Source organism: Pinus tabuliformis, chromosome 4_2, assembly GCF_031772625.1.
Source record: "Pinus tabuliformis cultivar Carrire ecotype Pingquan chromosome 4_2, CPIR1, whole genome shotgun sequence".
NCBI classification, from domain to species: Eukaryota; Viridiplantae; Streptophyta; class Pinopsida; order Pinales; family Pinaceae; genus Pinus; species Pinus tabuliformis.
This window is the reverse complement of record NC_142304.1, coordinates 281,336,286-281,354,512: the sequence shown is the minus strand read 5'-3', so window position 1 is coordinate 281,354,512 and position 18,227 is coordinate 281,336,286. Positions and strand designations below refer to the sequence as shown.

General features: G+C 40.8%; 1 pseudogene; it reads left to right on the top strand.

The window, feature by feature from the left end:
- Positions 1-16,391: 16,391 nt before the first annotated feature.
- Positions 16,392-17,192, top strand: LOC149169090 (uncharacterized; annotated as a pseudogene).
- The last annotated feature ends 1,035 nt before the right edge of the window (positions 17,193-18,227 follow it).

The window sequence follows — 18,227 nt, the reverse complement described above, 5'->3', positions numbered from 1 at the left end:
TTGGGCTAGGAACATACTCTGATGCTGAAGCTCTACCTACTGCTGACAAGTGCTCCCTCTCTGACATCCGCACTATTGCAACATCTCCATGCATCTCGCACCATTGCACACTTCTCTGTGCCACCTAGCATTGTGCAAAACACTTGTGCCTCTCGCATTGATGCAGCCTGCTAGCTATGCGTTGTCCTGGGATTCCCTACACTGTCGCTCTCTCTGCCGCTCCATCCGCATCTGTCTCTACCCAATCAGTCAGTTCCTGCTACTCCACATCGGGGCTCCCGTAGCAAGGTCTCATCCAAGAGGTTGGGTACCTCAAGGATCCTGCCCCTCCTCCTTGGGATGATCAATCCACATCACCCCACCTCCTACCCGGAGGTATGGCTGCATGCAATCCCTCAGCCCACCTGGCTCAAAGTTTCCCCCTACTGGAGGTCTCTACATGAGTAGATGTCTCTACTCGATCTCCTCTCAGCTTCCCTTGTTGTGGCTGCTCCACAACCTCCTGAAGCTGCTGCACCAATCGTGGCTCCTCCACAATCGTCTGAGACTTCTTCTGGCTCTGCATGTTGAAAGGTAATATACGCTCCCTCTCAACCACCAAGTCTCCATCAGTTGCCTCGCTGCTCAAGGCTTTGCATGCATCTTGAACCTCAAGAGCATACAAGTTCTTGACCCGTGAACCAATCTGCTTCACCTGTCTAGTGATGATGTGTCTAAGGAAAACCTTTCCCTTACTAAAGACTACATCACAGTCTCTGTCTTCCAGCATCGCGATCGACACCAAGTTTCTCTTCAGGCCTCGTACATACTTGACATCGGTCAAGGTAAGGTGAGGTCCATGCTCCCTTTGAAAAATAACCGTGCCTACACCTGAGACATTATACTTCTCATCATTACCCATTGCTATGAGTATCTGGAGATCTTTCTCCTCCAAAGTACTGAACAAAATTTTGTCACTGGTCATGTGGAAAGAAGCTCCACTATCAAGAAACCAACCACTTCCCACCATGGATGAAACCATGCATGCGAAGAGTGTGAAATCCAACTCAAACTGTGAAGCAAGTGCCTCACCTTCAGATCCTTCCCGGATCCCTTCTTGGATTTCTTCTTTGGGCAATTAGTAGCATAATGGCCCAACTCATGACAACGAAAGCATCTCACCTTCGACTTGTCAACCTTCTTCCCATCATTGGAAGAACTGGATTCAGAAAGAGAACCCTTCTCCTTCCCCTTCTTTGCTTTGGTATCCAAAGTGCAATTTTCTTCATCAGATGCCTTTGATGAAGATCCGTCCCTGGTATTCCGCTTGATCTCCTCTTGCACAAGATCTGACCAAAGTCTCTCCCATCCTGGAAATTTCTCCCGACCATTGAAAGAGTCCTGATAGGAATGCCAACTCTTCGGAAGACCAAGGAGAGCCAAGCTCACCAAGTCCTCATCATCGACAATCACCCCCACACTTCCCAACTCATCCCGACATTGGGTGAACTTCGTGAGATACCTGGGCATACTGTCTCCATTCTCACACTTAATGTTTCTGAGTTTATCCTTGAGCGCCAACTTCCTCTGGTCACTCTTGTTTTGTAATAGATCTATCAATGCTTTCCACATCAAGTATGAAGAAGCCTTTCCACGCAGGCTGGACACAATGTGATCCTTCACGCCCTCCAACAGAATCCTTCGACACTTTGCTGTCTTCTTTTGCCAAGCCACAGCTTCAGCAGCATCAGTAGGCTTTGGGACCTCAGCCTCTATGAAATCCTTCAACCCATTATCATATAACACCACCTCCATCTTGTCTTTCCATGCAATATAATTCGAGCTGCCCTCAAGAGCATACTCCAATCGCAATCTGTTGAAAGACATTTCAACTTTGACACCAAGAAAACACTGCTACAAATTTGAATTCCACCAGCTCAAAAACTCAACTGCTTCTGATCTAAAATTTGTGAGAACAAAGTATTTCTCGTATAGAGATTGACTATATGGGCATTCATAGGATATCTCACCTTCCAAAAGAAGGATGAATCCAGAGGCTACCTGACCCGATTACAGACTCTGCCTGAAGAAATAAAATGTAACCACTTTCTGAATAATAGATCTGATGATCAACTTTGCTCTGATACCATGTAGAAATTTTGAATAATATGACACTTATTCACAGAGATTATCCCGATTATACACTATTGCGGAATACATGCACAATACATAATCTCCTCTACGTTGATCATGAATTTAGCAGCATTAAAAACAATGAAACATCAATTGCATGCACACATTAACACAATATGTAACCCGAGGAAAGCATACAGCTAAAAACCCCACACTATCTGTATATTATAATGATTGAGAACATGTAACAATACATAGTACAATACTCCTCACAAGTACTCAGTACTATCTCCACCTGTTACACACAAACTAGCTCAGATCTGATGCCTCAAATCTCCTCCACTGTTTGCTTGCCTGTGCAATCCTGCAAGAGAATAATGATGAATGGCTGAAGCAAACTTGTATTTCCTTGGCTGAACCACCAATCCTCATTGGCATTACTCAATCCCACTGATTGTGCAAGATCTGATGCACAACTATAGTCACAACTGATAGCAATCTCAACCTCTAACACTTGTCTCCACTGAACTGTCCATGCACTGAGTTAACTGATGTATTCTTTAGTTGCTTTATGAGTTAATAATTAGTGAATTAATTTAATCAATTAATTCACATCACTCATCACTAGTGTATTTGCAGTTAGACTAAATACAACTAGTTTAACCAAGTCAAACTGAACACAACTCCATCAACTCCACAATCCACTCCACCGAAACTCATCCACATGAGTTCTAACTGAAGTCCTGCATGCAATAGCTCAAATGACCCATAAGAAAAGTGTATTTCCTTCTGACAGCTACATGTGCCACATCTGTAGCTCGAACTGAAGTGCTCCAAGAGGATAAGATAATGTTTATAGTCGAAATATTATTAAGAGCTAATAATATTCGACTGTTCTATTTTTAGCCTGGCAGTCTAAAAATAGACTCCGCCCATATGTCTAAAAATAGAAGTCCATCTATTTTTACCAACATGACCAATCATCCACAAATAGCATCCTGCAACTCATAGACCATGATCCATATGTCTAAAAATAGACATAGTCTAAAAATAGACTTTGTGCCAAAAATAGCCTGCGGGACCACTTAGTGAAGGCGACTTCTTTTCACTAAGCTCCATCATCTTGTTGCATTTTCAACAGAACATGAAAAAGCATCAAATTAATCCTTTTGTGAGTGACTATTCTTGCCCATGTAGCTTTGATGCTACTTCCTTAGAAAATCCAAGTAAATATGGTGCATGGGATTGTTTTTATTTTAGTTCCTATCATTATATCTCTTTTTCGTTGGATCTTGGATAAGGAAACAATAATCATGCCAAGCTAGAAACCCTAGTATCCCTTCTTGAATTAGCCACTAATAAGAATGTAAGTAGTGTCTAGGTCTATTGGAACTGAAAATTTTCAGTGGATTGGATTAATGTAAAAATCACCATGCAAAATTTAGTTCTTCAAGTAGTGATGAATCATACATGATCAATAATGAGAAGTAGCTTTAACACAGTCTATTTTTCTCACGTTTTTCATGAACATAACTCCAAGGTTGATTCTTAACTAAAGTTGGTGTTCATTGGAGGCTAGAATGATGAAGTTTATGGAGGAAAATGAGGGTGTTATCTCAGAACATCCACCCTTCTACCTTCTCCGATCTTCCTCTGTCTTCTCATCCATTGATTTGTCTAGTGGCATAATTTGATGGTGTTCATGGTTTGTTGGTTGGTAATATTCCTATTTATTCTTGCTTTTATTGTGGAGTATGGATTGTAATGGCATCATGCATATGCAATAGAGTAGCTATCATTTATATGGATGTGGTTGGTGCTTTCTGATAATATTGTTGGTATATTCCAATGTGGCCAAGATTTTTTTGTGAAGTGAAGTACCCTGTTGAGTGTAGAGGCACAAATTTAGAAATGTAATATTTTTTCTTACCTTTTAATATATATATATATATATATATATATATATATATATATATATATATATATATATATATATATATTTATATGCATTTTTTTCCTGTGGTGAAAACATGCACATGTACATTAAGCATGAATGCCATATGGCATTGTGCCACAATATGGTTTGTACAACTCCCAAGGTGGTGCACCCTCTAAGTGTATGTGTCCACATGTCAAGCACTTCTCTAGGCAAGATGGTGCATACTCTAGAAATGTCTCTTCAACTCAAGTTCTCCTCCTCAATGTATGTGCAAGGTGGCTCTAATGCTCCTAAGGCTCTATTCCCAACCTCCCAATGCATAACACCCTACTCCAAGGTGGTTATTCTACATGTTCTAAGTGTCCATCCTCCTCAATTAGAGTGCCCCTGTAGAAGATGTCAAACTAACGCATGTGTTTTGACTACCACATCAAGAAGTGTGCTCCCTATTACTAATCCTAAAGTTAAGCATGCAACTGCTAAGCTCTCTAAATGCAAGTCAATTGAACTATAAGAAATCGTCTAGGGGACCAAAAGCCCTCCCCATCACATGAAACTCTCCACTAGCTAGGTGAAAACATTTTTAGATCAAACTAAAGCTAACATCAAATTGTAGGAAATCTTTAGGACCAATTTTTTTCTTCGTTGATGTCTAAGGAAACTTTGAATATGAATTCCTCAATAAATGTTTGAATATACAAGCACAATCTGAAAATCCTTAGGATATAAAAATCCCCTAAAGATCCTAGACTTATAAGATCCTTAGATCATATCAGGAAGTCCAACCTACAGAATATAGTTGCTAGACCAACCGTTTGTCCCTATTATGACATGGTACAATTAATTATATCTTATAATGATGTTAATACATGTAAAATTGTCCTCGAATGCGGGTGACTGACGCAGCATTCAACATGATAGGACTGGGGTGGGGCGAGGCAGCTCGACACCTGCCCACCCAGTACGATGTGTTAAATACAGGTGAAAGGAAGAGCGCCTGGCATGCGCGCAAGGCGAGTCATTACATTCCCCCGTCAAGTGGTTCTGGCTCATTCTTTCTGTCCTCTGCAATGGATCCTCCCTTCGCACGCTGCTACTTGCAAGAGATGACGACGATCATCAATGCAACAGTTATGAATGTGGTTTTTCGAGAAAGGTCTGGCAAGCTTAAGGAGTGGCACTGCCCTATGTTTACGTTGAAGCCTTGCGAGTTGTTTCTTTGGGCTCATCCCCTCGCCTCTGTTCAAATTCCGGTTCTCTCTATAGTTTCTTTGCCTTTGATGAGGAAGCTCTGTTTGGCCTTCCAAGGGCAGCTCCTTTGGCTCATCTCTTTCCATTGGGGGGCTTTGGGTTTTAGTCTGAAGGTTCTCGTGTCGGTTTATCATCTCTTGGTCTCTGTTCTTGCCGTCGGCTTTTGTGGAAGGCTTCAGAGCAATCCCTTCACAAATTCTGTCCCCCTGTTCAATCGTTTTGTCTTCTGCCTGGTCTTTGAGTTGGAAGGGAGGGAGACTGGTCCGGGCAATTCAAAGGTGGTCCACAGGCTCTCGCTTGTGTTTAGCATTCGAGGGCTCTCTCCCGGGTCTCCGCGTTCTTGTTCTTCCGCTCGTCATTGGCTTGATCTCGGGTCCACTGTTCAGCCTGTCTGCAACCTATCCATTGCTCCTTCTTCAATGGCTCGTCTTTGTCAGAGAATGGGGAGCCGTAGAGGCCAACCCCTGCGCGCTCCGACTGGCTCTTCATCGGACTCGCCTGCCCCCACCAGTGAACTATTCACTGGTCGTTATCGTGGCACTCAAAGTGGGCGTGGGAGGCATCAGGCCTCTAGCCACTACCGTGGGCCTCCATCCTCGACAGGCTCTGCCATTTTCTCTTTCAACAACTCACTGCATCAGCCTCGGATAACTGCCCACATATCCATGTTCTTCTATGAGACAACTTAGTTGGAGGGCTCAGATTCTCATCCGGGAGGCTCAGGGGCAGTTGCTGGTCCTTCTTCTGCGATTCAGCTTGGAATTGGAGTGGCGCCGCAGCATGTACAGGATGCCCCAGGTTGCAGCACTCAGGATGCGGAGATGTTGCCAGTAGATCCCGGTCCCTCTGATCAGATCACCGCTCCTGCTGCTGATGAGCCAGATTTCGGTTGGTGCCGAATCGTGGAAGAACCACATGCTGATTAGTCTGCTCTCGCCGACGTTGGTTTGTCTTTTTTGGTTATGTAATGGCTTTCTTCGGGCAAGTTTACTATGGTAACTAGGCGGTGGTCTTCCTCTATTTTTGTTGTTTGGGTCTTTATGGAGCTCCAGAAAAGCATCATCTTGGTCCCCTGCGTTGGTTCTGCTCTTGGTTTCCTTACTTGCTTTTTCTTGGAAATTATGTCTCTTTTCAGAGCAGTGCACTGACTTCGGTCTTTATGTAAATATTTTTCCTCTTTTTTAATAGAATTAATCTTACTCAGAAAAAAAAATACATGTAAAATTGTTAATTTTTCTTGTCAAGTTATTGGGTCTTTTAGGTTTGAGGACGTCCTTAACATGTATAAGTTAGACTCCCCTGAGATAAGCCTAAAAAAACAATTTTTAGACCAATTATAGCTAAATAAGTAGAAGAAACCAACACTCTAATGGTTGACACTCCAGTGTCTAAGTTAATTAGAGATTGGTGGTACGATTCTCAATATTTTAAAATAAGATCAAATAAATTGTACTGTATTCAACTTCTTAGGAAACCCCAAATGCTCCTAGCCACAATGATCTGTAGGTTGTATGGGGAGAAAACTCTAACAATTTTAATTAGAATGGGTTCTTCTTCTCCATTAGATTATTTAGAAGGGAATAATATTTAATTGGGTTCATATCCTCTTAGCCAATTTGTAGCAAGAGATTAGAAAAAACATAAGAGATACTACAAGGGTACTTCCTATGATTCTTCATGGCAGGTCATCTCATTGATATAGTCTGTAGCAAAACCCCTTTTCCATTAATGTGTTGGAATTGGTATTCTACCTAGGAGCTCATACACATCTATTGTTCAAAGTTATGAGTTGTGAACTACAAAAAAATGTTTATGAAATTTGTGATAATTTTATGATACCTTTGTATATTTTGTTAAGAAACTAAGCACCGCCTAGATTCACCCAAGAAACCATGAATGGAATTAAAGAAATAGGAGATTGGTTTGTGGATGAGGATTTTTCTTATATCATGATATATGGATGTGAGGCACACCTTATCTTCTACAGAATTATGTTCCTGACAAGTTGGTACTTAGGAAAATAACATATCAAATAATGATTACTAGAATTGCTTCTACTTTGTCCAAAAATAAATAAAAAACAATATAACCTTCTTTTCCTATTAATTTAAGAATGTATTCCTTGTTAAATACTACGAATGCATTGAAAGAAGAAGAGGAACTTTGGAATATTTGGATAACCTATGAAAAATTCAAAATACATGACCCAAGAGGGCTAGTGATGATGATGATGATGATGATGGTTAACGTCCACTGAGACCAAATTGGTCTATCGGACCTACAATTTTCTTAATTTTTACTTGTCTGGCTCCTCGTCTTTCTTGGCGAGACTGGTGTTGTAGCTTTCTTTCTTTTCTCTATGGTCTTCCAACTTCCTTTGTCTTGCATCTCCTTCATCTCTTCTGGTTCTTGGGACATTGGTGTCTTAGCTTCGCGATCTATAGTCGGAGAAGTTTGGTTTAGGAGATCTGCTTTGCTGTTAAATGAAGATTTATTTTCTGCGGTATTCAAATCCTCATTTGATAGCATGTCTGAGAGAGCCCAAAATTATGAAGAAGTTATCAAAAGAATTGAAGAAATTAGAGATAACAAAATAGCTTCATGATTTTTAACTTTTCAACTCAAAATAAAATAAAATTTCTAAACGAAAAAAATGAAGTACAAGGGAATACATTGAATTATATTACTAATCAAGTAGGATCAAACCAAAATAAGGATACTTCTTCTCAAAATATATAGAATAAACAACAGGGTAATGGTGGACAAGATAAAGGATAAGGGTAATTTCAAAGCCACCTCTTATTTCATGTGTTTTAATTATTATTTTTGTATGAAAATCATACATCAAGGAAAACAAGGAGAAGATAATTTTGAAGACTGAGACCTTTTGATGAATCTGTACTTGGATGTTTAACTGATTATATGATATCATTTCTTTGAGATATACAAGTTACTTTCTTATTCAATCTTATCTGAAATTCATTTCCATAATCTATTTGGAGTTATCATGTTGAACACATAAATATAATAGACAAATTAGATAAATGTTGAACTGATCCAAGGGGTCCTCTTTTGCTTGGAAATTCCACACCATCTCCTACTTTCAACTCATGCTAGAGCTCATGTTAGAGGTTAGCATGATGGAAAACAAGGGTTTAATTTGAGTAAAGGTGATTTTGTTTTAACAAATGCAAGGGGTATAAGGGCACTCACCCACCTAACCCCTAAATCATGGTTCCTACCTCTAATGTTTGACAACCCTCACAAGGTAGAACATTGGGAATTGAAAGGGGGTGGATGCCCCTCCACATGTTTTGCCTATGCATGTGGTTGATAGGTAGGATTAAAGACCTCCCTCTCACCATCACCCCTGCTCCACATTTTCATTGAAATCTTAGTGAGAATGTCATATTTGATTGATCCTCCTTTATGTGAACTTCATTGTCCAACAATGGATTTACTCTTGTCCCATCCAACTTGGAAATAAATGAAGCTGTTTGGGTTAAATGGCCAGAAATAAATATGGAAGAGCACTCCTTCATGTGCATGGTTTATAAATTGAATATCTAGGATAATGGGGAAGGGTTTGTGGAATTGTGTTACTTTCCCCACCCAACATATCATTTCATGACTTTGGAGCTCCACTGGGAATACCTCAGAAAAGCATCCTAGGGGCATAAGGGTCCATGATTTCTATGTTGCTGTTTTCTAATGGAAACAATAGGTTTTTGTCATGGCCTCCACTAGTGTTAAAGGGAAATCAAGTCAATGAAATGGTCAATAATTTTACACTAGAGTGGGAGAAGGCCAATGAGAAACAAACTTGATCAATAATTTAACAAGGGAAAAGCATACTTTGGAGGTAGGAAATCACCTCATTGCTATCCAGGACTAGGAAAGTGAGTTTTGAATGGTCCTAATCATTCTATGATGTAAGAAACTTGAACATTCAAACATTCTAAACAATATCTTTGATCTCAAGGCACACACTTCATCCCACCTTAATTAAATAATTTGATGACTTGACTAAGCCTACCTCAATTACAACCTCTATTGGCTCTTTTGTGGGAAAAATGACCAAAATAGATAACTAGGAAGAACTTGTTGTGGAATTTGTCAATGGTACTTAATTTCTATTAGCTTTTTTTATGTTATAAGAATTTACAACAATATAAGTAAACTATTACTATGCAAAAATAAATAATATGTACATATGAACTATTTTCATATAAATTGATATCGCTTACCAAAACAATTATTATTAAGAATAAAACAAGATTATACATGATTATGATGAAAATTTCTATAAATCTAATCCAAGTATGAGCTAGTTAAAACTACTTATTTGCAACATTAGGAATATTGATGGTGATGCATGAGCATCCTTGGATAATAAGTTATCTTGTGTTTGTTTAATTCATAGATACATGCAAGAGCTTTAGGACTTTAGTTTGAATTTAAAGATATGAATATGTTTACTTTTCTTGAGGCATTCATTTTTAAAGCTCTATGCATGCATTGTTGCAATGCTTCAAAAAGGATTTTTGTTATGATGAATCATATTTGTAGAAATGTCATAACAATATCAAGGGAAGGAGATCCATTGTTATCCGATCAAACGTGAGCAAGAGTATGATGTTATCATATGTAGTGCATTGATAGACGTGTATGCAAAAAGTGGCCATGTAGGCGTTTCTTGCAAGGTGTTCAATAAAGTGTCTCATAGGAATGTTGTCTCATGGAATGAAACATTCCACATTTTGTTTCAGTTTGAAGATGGCCAATTTTAACTGTCATAGCTATAGCTAAGGAGAATTTTAAGCCATTTTTAGTGTCTTTTTTTCCCGGGGAGAAATTTCGTAATTTCCATTATATGTTGAAAATTACATGCTGTTTTTGCCCATAGGCATATGCAAATACTGTGACCATAGTCAGCTGATAGTTCCAAACAAGACGTGTGTAGACCCAGTAGGGTTGCTATACATCAATAGATACATAAGCAAAAAATCACAAGTGTGATCGCTGTTCAGATGCCCAAAATTGTTGTAGACATGTTTATAAAACCTGTTAAAAAGATAAAAAGTGTTGTTGATTTAGGGGTTGTCCGCCCGCCGAAGTTCTTGATCTATATATGGCCTGTGAAAATACTGGTAGGTCCCTTCCGGTGAATGTTCTGTGATCAACCATTCTCCTCGAGGACGATGCGATGCCTCTTTCGATAGCTTGTCTACACCTTCATTACGCTCCCTGTAGATGTGAGTGCATGAAATATGATCAAAATGTGTTTTGAGAAAAACAATATCATCCATAATAGTTCTTAGAGTATATGCATGGCATGTAGCTGTGTTGTTAAACCAATTTATGACTATTTTGGAGTCCCCAAATATTTGAATGTGTCTGCAATTTTTGAGAATGGCAAAATGTATCAAGTGTCGAAGGGTGATCAGCTCTGCATAATTATTTGTGCCCTCACCTAAGTCCATGCATATGTGGAAAGAATGTGTGTCTGATAGGTGGATAATTACACCCCCCCCCCCCCCCCACAACCCTGTGCTTGTGCTGCCCCATCAAAGTATGCCCAGGGCTTTGTTGTGTCAATTTGTTCCTGGGTGATAATCCTGGGTCAGTTGATATGTTCTTTAGCTGGAATTTCCCCATAGGCCGAGCAGATCTTTGGTGGAATCAGTGCCCAATTTATGAGCCGGTCCCGGAAGATGATATTGTTTCGACACATCCATATGTGCCAAGAGACCAGAAGCAATAGATTTCTACATTTAGGATCCATAGCAGCTCCCCACCAGCTGTCCCAGGCAGTAGGGATATCCGCACCATGCCAGCGTAGGCTGATATTAAAAGTGAGCAGAACTTGCGATCGTAGCTGTTTAGTAGTAGGACAATCTAGGAATAAGTGATTGTTTGATTCCTCTTCCTGATGACAGAGTACACACCAGGTAGGTCCAGTGAATGCCCTTTTTCTTAAATTTACTCCTGTGGGAGTTTTATCCTCAATGATATTCCACATTAATAAAATAGTGCGCGGGGGAGCTTTTAACCTCCAAAGCTGAGTCCACCAACTCATTAGCCTGTCTGGTTTTGCCTCAGCTTGAATGAGGACATAACCATCCTTGGATGAGTAGAGACCCTTTTTGGAGAGACCACAAATCAGTTCATCCTCGTCTTCATTGAGTTGGACATGGGATTCTGTCAGAGCTTGCAGGTAATTATTCCACTGTCTTTCCCATTGAATCAGGATGTGACAATCCTCACCAGTGTGCCAGGCTTGTAGAAAAATAGTTGAATTGCGATGATCACCAAGTTGTGAGATATACAATACACCTATATTGTTAAGGAATGTGATCAAATCCGGAGGAAGTTGATATACATTCCCACTACTGGTCCAGGGATCAAGTCCGATGTGCACTGATGCCCCATTACCAATCTTCCAGATGAGGCCTCTTTTGATAATGGGCAGGGTGTTTAGGATGGCCCTCTAGATGACTGAGATACCTTTTCTATTCCAAGAGGGTCTTCTAATCCACTCACTTAAGGTACTGGGCCAAATGTATTTGTGGGAGACTACCTCCGACTAGAGGCTCTTATGGGTTAGGAGCAACCAGCCTTGTTTTGCTGCCAGAGCTTGTGCAAAAGCTGGAAGGTGCTTTAGTCCCCAACCTCCCCATTTTTTGGGATTTGCAATTCTGCTCCATTTGACCCAGGCAAATGGCTTCCCATCCTTTTGTCCCCTCCACAGGAAGTGGCTGCAAATTTTTTGGATCCTATGTAGAATCCCTAGGGGAATCCAAGCCAAGGACATCCAGAAAACCGAGGTAGCTTCTAAAACTGCTTTGATGAGTATCAATCTTCCTGCCCTAGATAGGAAATGATGACACCAGATGTTTATTCTTTTCTCCACTTTTGTGAGCAGCCAAGTCCAATTTGCTATTTTATATCCGTCCGCTTTAATTCTAAAACCCAGATACTTCAGTCCGACCTGAAGATCCAACACTTGATAGGGGAAATTATGTAGTGAAAGTTGAATTTCCTGATGGGAGCATTTAGAGAACGATATAGTGGACTTTTCCCTGTTGATTTCCATTCCTGTAGCTACACTAAAAAGTTTTAATAGCTCCTTTAGAGTACTAATGTCCTGTACGCTCCCATTGAGGAAGACAAGAATGTCATCCACAAAGAGAAGATGGGAAAAAAGGAAATGATCAGTAATTTTCAGGCCCCCAAGTCTCCTAGCTTGCTTCTCTGAATCTATAAGTTTACTTAGGCCTTCCATAACAAGGAGAAATAACAAGGAGGATAAGGGGCAGTCCTGTTTGATACCTCTTTCTACCTGAAAGGGGTGGGAGGCAGACCCATTAATAAGAACTGCAAAGGATATAGAAGTAATACAACCCATGATCCATCTAATGAATTCCAAAGGGAAACCCAGATGAGTGAGGATCATTCTAAGGTATAGCCAACTTACTTTGTCAAAGGCTTTGGATAAGTCAATTTTGAGAGCCATCCCTTTGAGCTTTTTTAGTTTAATAGAGTGAAGGGCTTCCTGGGCAGAGCCAATGGCTTCATGGATATGTCTGTGGTGGAGGAAGGCAAATTGTTCTTGTGAGATGTGTTCAGATAAAATAGGCTTTATATGATTGGCTATAATCTTGGCAATAATTTTGTATAGACAATTGCAAAGGGAAATAGGACGGAAATCATGGAAGGAGGATGGGGAGTCAGTGTTTGGAATGAGGGCTATGAAGGTGAAGTTGAGAGGGGCATATATACGACCAACAATCCAAATTTCTTCAATCACTCCAAGCAGATCCAGTTCAACGATGTCCACGAAGGCTATATAAAATTCCATAGGCCAGCCATCCGGGCTTGGATTTTTGTCTCTCTTGAACCATTTTAATGTGCTTTCAAGTTCCCCCATGTATATAGGTTTAATAAGGTCATCAATTCCATCCGGGTCTAGGTAGCCAGGGAAGTGGCCAACAAGGTTAATGATATCAGGCAAAGAGGGGGCTAAAGGGGATTTGAAGAGTTGTTTGAAGTGTGATGTACCAAGCTATGCTAGTTGGGGGTGAGTGGAAGCCATTCTCTCTTGATCCATGGGCATCTGCAAAATGGTATTGTTGGCTTTCCTTCCATTGGCATTATTGTGGAATTTTTTTTGTGTTGCCATCCCCTGCTTGCAGCCAAATTGCTCTACTTCTAAGCCTCCATAGTTCTTCCTTATCCAGAAGGATTTTGGATCTCTGAGATCCCAATTCCACCAAGCGAATTTTTGATTCATTGGAGAAATATCCAAGCCCATTGTCATCAGTTAAGGAGGCCAGTTGATCTTCAATATCTACAGGTAATTGTTCATGCCTTTCTTTTTTCCATTTAAACTGGTCAATAGTCAATCTCTTGAGCTTTTTCAGGTTTCTATAGAAATCCTTAGCCTTTCTCTGATCTTTGAGTGGAGGCTGGGCTTGCCAGAAATCCAAGAACAATTTGACATAGTCTGGGTCTTTTAAACAGGTAGAGTTAAATTTGAAAGGGGCCTTAGGTTTCCTGAATGGGCCAGTCACCTCCAAGTAAATAGGGGGATGGTCCAAGATGCCTCCCGAGCCTACCCATTGTCTGTATAAGTCTAGGGATCCGAGTAGCTCTTCATGAATAAGAAATTTGTCTAGCCTTCTTCCAAGAGCTGCAACACCAGTACGCCTGTTATGCCAAGTAGGCATTTTCTTGTTCATGGGGACATCAATAAGCCCATGATGGTCCAGGAGGGGGCTCAGCTGATCTGAGAGAGTGTCAAACTATGCAAGATGGCCCTAGGATTCCTCGTTCCCTAAGGAGAAATTTAGGTCTCCCCCAATGATGGTGGAGTTGTTGATCAGAGGGTTTCCCAGTAAGGATTGCCAAAAAGCAAGTCTGTTTTGGTTGGGGGCATAGACATTAATGATTCAGATATGCTTGCCTATGTTTGCTGTTAGAATGTCCATGCCTAAGAAGCCCAAACCACCCCATGAGGATAACACCTTGATAGATTTAGGGTTGATCCCCATGGCAAGTCCCCCAGATCTGCCCACTGCATCCAGGCCTTGAAAGTGCTATCCAGGTAGTAAAGAGTGAAGGATTTTAGTGATCTGCTCAGAGGGCCCAAGGGTTTCCTCAAGAAATAATATGTCACAAGGGGTGCGGGTTAAGAGGCGCTTGAGAACCAGTTTTTTCTTAGGGTTGGCTAAACCCCTACAATTGAAAGATAGCCAAATCATTAGGGAACAGAGTCAAGGGGGTCAGATGTTCTAAGTGCCATTTCGATGGTGGATTGACGATCCCGTGCCACATTTGCAATCGCAGATTTGATAGCTTTTGCAATCTTGGTAGGTCTACCTCTGGTAGGTTTAGACTTTGAGGGTTGAGAGGGGATATCGAGGCCGAGCAGGGGAATGTTATTCAAAGGCCGAGAATGAAGATTGTAGGAGTGAGAGCCTGATGTTGAAGGTGAGGAATATGGATGAAGGAGAGGGTTAAAAGCCTGTAGAGATGGAGGGGTAGTGGAGATGATGGGCGAGGGGGGTTCAATACCACAGGTGATGGGGGGAAGAGGACTCAAAAGTGAATCTGAAAGTGACACAAGAGAATGCAATGTTGTATGTAAATGATTAAATAAATGAGAAGAAGAACAAGAGAGAGGGGCATTACCCGAAGTAGGAGCAACATCCATCGCAGTCTGGGATCGAGTCAGTGGAGGGGATGTAGATGGAATCCTTGGAGTACTGGTTTGCTGTGTAGTGACTCCATCTGCTCCCTTAGAGTGATCCAGACCCGAGGGCTACTCATCCACATTCGGTTCTTCAGACAAATGGTGTTTAACACCCCTTGCAGGGTCTTGAGCAGACAAAGAGAGCAGTGGGCAATCCTTGTAAAAATGACCAACCTTGTGACATCTTCGACAATGAAAGGGCACTCCTTCATAATCCAGATTTTGACGATGTGAGAAATGCCTCCAGTGAAGTGTTATTTTATCCTCCAGCCCCTCCCTGGTATCCAGATGTATAAGTATTCTAGCCATTGTCACGATCCCATATTTCTCAAATGACTGGTTGTGTTCCAGATAAGTCCCCAGAGCATCTCCTATGCGCTTGAACACCACAGGAGTCCAAAACTGCAGTGGTAGGCCTGGAAAATGGACCTAAATTGACCCTGCACCCCATTCTTTATGCTTTGGGTCAAATAAGGGATCCCATTTCTTGAGCAGTACAGGGAAAGCTCAATATGTCAGAAACGGGAAAGAATCCAATTAGTGTATTCTTCCCTATGGAAGCGAAGGGAAAACCAGCCTCGGGCCAAAACTCTGATGATGGGGAGCTCCTTAAGTAGGGAGCCCCAAATATCTGAAGTCCAGAGGCGAAGGCGATCCACTGAGTAGTTTCTGCCCCTTACACCTCAAACCGAGACCTTCTTTGCCATGTCTGCAACTTTCCCAGAATGGATGGGAGTATTAGGGTTAGAGCTTTCGGGTGCTAGGGTTGCACTGGTCAAGGTAGGAATAGAGAGGGGAGGGGGGCCAGATGGGGAAAGCGGGAGGATGAGGGCATACAGGAGGGAATAAAGGACTGTGAAGGGTGGACCAAGGGAGCATCAAACATAGGAGAGGGCTAAAGGCAGGTACCCAGGAGATTTAGGGTTGTAGGTGAGAGCGGAGGGCAAATCCGGGAGAATCATCAATGTGAACGGAGGGTGTAGGATGCTTATCAGATGGTCTCAAACTGAATGGAACAGACTGGGTAGATGTCAGCGATTGTAGATTGGCAACAAAGGGTCCAGAGCCCATCACTGTTTGATGATGCTTCCAGATATCTTGGTCGGGGTTGGGGTCCACCTCGTAGTCTACGTCGTCAATCTCCATCGTAACTGACAGACATGGTCAGCTGAACATCAGATGTCGCGGGGGGAACAAAACTAGGATCTATGTTCCAAGTGCTTCATGATGAGATGCAAAGAAAATGTCAATAGCAGGGAAGGTGTAACCGCGCGAGCAATGGGAGGGAAACTGGTCGGCTAAGTGCGGAGGCTGTGGTCTTCAGTCCCTGGGGTTATGGATCCTGAGGCCTCCATGGATGACTGCTACAGTCTTACAGAGCTCTCTCATCGTCAGAAGGGTCGATTTTTTAGTGTCATATATAAAAGAAAGGAAATTTGCAAGCAACAACTGCCAAAGTTGGGCTTCTGGGGACTAACTCTAACCAGACATGGATCTATAATCATTGGGATTTGGCAGGCCTACTTAATAACTAGGATCTATCTGACTAGGTTATCTTAATCATCTTCTTCAAGAAAGGTCTTCTTAAGATATGTACAAAAAAAGCTCATTTTACCATGGGCAACTTTTATTCATTGCATCCCTTGCATTACTTTATATTCTGAATGCATCATTGTCATCCTACAATGGCCTAAATAATGGAAACCATCTTGTGTTGGCTATTCAACTAGAAACATAGGCATGGAATAAATTTTTTTGTTGTATTCAGTTGTGGATATGATCTATGAATGTACTTAACCTTTGCCTTGGAAGGTAAATAATCTGATTTCCATATTTGCATTTTTTGAGGAATTCCTTTTTTTTTATCTCAAAAAAGAGGGATCAACAAGCCTTGATATTAGATATTGTGACCTTCTTCTTGTACCCATTTAAATATGCATTGCATCTAAAGCCCTAGAGATCCCCTACCCAAGATATGTGTTGCTTCCTCTACAGGTTGTTGTGGGGTTGATTCTGCAAAGAACTTGGTTTTTCCAAATGGGTATTACATTCTTCACATGGATGTTGTCTCATGGAATGCAAAGTGTCTTGCCATTGGTTGGAGGAATAAAATTGGCATCAATAGATGGAATATAACCATGTTGGGGCTCTAAATTTTGCGTGCATTGAGAGGAATAAATTGAGCATCGAGTGGTGATGGGCTCGAGCCTTGGAAAACAAAACCACAAGGAGTGGGTGGTCATACTTTTATTTTTATACTCTTCTATGGTTTGAGTTTGAGATCATGTTAGGGTTTGATTTTAAATTCACCGACTTGGTGCCAAAATGGTTCAAAAAACCTTGAGATTCAAGCAAAAATTGCATCAAATGTGGTGGCATAGACTGTACACATCACATATCCATTCGTATAAAGAGGCCTAGGGAAAACATAATAGAGGAGTTTAAACTTACCTCCATCTCTCACCCTGGTGCTATCTTGGTGGCCTCCTAGTTCTCGTGGAATGCAAATTTTCTTCCCTTGAAGAATGATCAACATTTATGGTGCAACCTGTGAAGAATAAACAGGTGATACCTATGGAGAACATAGTCAAGTGTTGATCATGGTTTATGGTACGACCCATGAAGAATACAAATGCGAGACTTATGGAAAACACAATCGCGTGTTGAATAGGGTATGTGGCACAACCTATAGAGAATACACAGGCGAGACCTCTGGAGAATTCACATTCGAGTGTTGATTAGGGTTTATGGTGTAGACCATGGAAAAAACATAGGAGAGAACAGAGTCAGGTGTTAATCAGGGTTCATGGCGCGACCTATGGAGAATATACATAGGAAAATGAATAGTATATGGGTCGGCTTTGAAATAGTGTGAATAGTATATGGTCGGGTGTTTATATTATGTAGCGACAAGTATTATATTATGTAGTGATGGGTGTTATATTATGTAAATATATTGACTGTATATATATATATATATTATTTGATATAATATATAAATATAAATTATATTACATTACATTTAAATTTATATTATGTAAATTATATAAAATTATATTACATTTAAATTATATAAACATTATAAATACAATATATATATAATAAACATTATAAATTATTATCTTTTGTTTGTCAAATGGTCTGAGTTCATTAGAGATTACATTAGGCTTG